The sequence below is a fragment of the Cricetulus griseus genome (genome assembly GCF_003668045.3).
Source record: "Cricetulus griseus strain 17A/GY chromosome 1 unlocalized genomic scaffold, alternate assembly CriGri-PICRH-1.0 chr1_1, whole genome shotgun sequence".
NCBI classification, from domain to species: domain Eukaryota; kingdom Metazoa; phylum Chordata; class Mammalia; order Rodentia; family Cricetidae; genus Cricetulus; species Cricetulus griseus.
Genome location: NW_023276807.1, coordinates 65573970 through 65575692, shown reverse-complemented (window position 1 = coordinate 65575692; position 1723 = coordinate 65573970). Strand labels below are relative to the sequence as shown.

Genomic DNA, 1723 nt, shown 5'->3' with positions numbered 1-1723 from the left:
GGACTTATGCTAAGATTCCATCATGGTGGGAAGGATGGCAGCAAGTGGCACGCATGGAAACAGGAGCAGAAAGCTGAGGTCTGGCATCTTTGACAGAAAGCACAAACCCAGAGAGAGTGAGCAGGAAGTGAGGTGAGACTGTACACACTCAAAAAGCACACACAATCATGTGCTTTCTCCAGCAAGTCCACACCTCTTTTTTTTTTTTTTTTTTGATTTTAAACAAGAAGTTTATTTAAACAACAAGACGCTTGACTTGAAGGGAAAACTATCTAGGACCATTTTCTTCAAGAGTAATTTACCCCTACTTAAAGACAGATTGCCCTACATGTAACAGCTATGTACAAAAAAGTTATAAAATTGTCCTTGGTTTTACAATGATAAATGAAAAACATTAAAATTCTCCAATCGAACAAGGTATGCAAGGATTGTGTTGTCGGATTCTTTTGTTAAAACATTGAGAGCAAAATAACTTACTGGAAAATAAAGATAAGAGCTGAATGAGCATGCCACTAAAAGTGGGATATTTTCACAGAACGAGTACTTCCCCCCAGACCATCTCCTTCTGATGTCAATCAAAACAGAACATTGGCCATTTAGTTTAAAAAAGAAAAAAAGAAAAAAAGCGCAATGTGCCTGTGCACATACACCACTTACTTTATGTACAATAAAGAAATGGGGACAGGGAGATGAAAGAACAGAGAAAACCATACTGTAGTCGTCAGGATGTGGTGGAACCAAATTGTGGCTTTCTAATTGCGAATGTGTTCTTGGTCTATAACAAAATTCTGAAGTAAAGTAGCAGGTTCCCTTTTTAGTAGACACCTCCTGTCTGCTGCTGAAACTCATCAATCGGATCTTCATCCTCCATTTCCAACTGTGCAGGTGTGTCTGTTTCATTGATGGGCTGTCCATCAAACCGGAATCTGATCTGCCTCTTGACAATCCCTGTCGTTCACAATAGGCTTTCATTAGTTTACTAAGTGGTGTATGCCTCTTAATCTTAAACTGCACCACAGAACCATCTGCCCCGCCACCTTCAAATTAATATGATCGTTGTTCTCAGTCTTGACTCCTTCCTTGGGTTTCTCCTCGGCCATGGCGAGCGCCAGAGTCTCCTCAGCTGCTGCTTCATAAAAGGCGCCGGGTGGCACGGAAGGAGCACACAGGAGCGGCAGAAGAAGGAGGTGGCAGAGGTGAAGGGCGGAGGGCGGGCGCACGTCCTGCGTCCCCTCCACCCACCCTGCGTGCACCAAGTCCACACCTCTTAAACCTCCCCAAATAGCACCACTAATGGGGAACCAAGTATTCAAATATCTTATCCTGTGGGTAGGGGACATTTAATTCAAACTAAAAAAGAAAACATGGGTTATTATTACATAGGAATAAAATGAACTCGAATACATGAAAAATACGTTGTAAATGGAGGAGACATATATCTGTAGTGAAAATATATTCTCATCTCAAAATGAGCTGAAGTTGCAAGTAGCTTCAGAAAAGGTGAAACCAAAGTCAAGGCCAGGAATGACTGCTCCGGCATCTTCATGTCTCAAGCTGTCACCAAAGTGCACATGACAGCACATTCAGATGCTGTGGCAAAGAGGGATGTGATTTTTATTTTTGTTTTGCTGTTTTGAGACAGGGTTTCTCTGAATAGCCCTGGCTGTCCTGGAACTCACTCTGTAGACCAGACTGGCCTTGAATTCACAGAGATCCACTGGCC

The 1723-nt window shown here is 42.5% G+C and overlaps 1 pseudogene; it reads right to left on the bottom strand.

Annotated features, from left to right (window-relative positions):
* Positions 1-739: 739 nt before the first annotated feature.
* On the bottom strand, positions 740-1120 carry LOC100756901 (annotated as a pseudogene).
* Between the last annotated feature and the right edge of the window lie 603 nt (positions 1121-1723).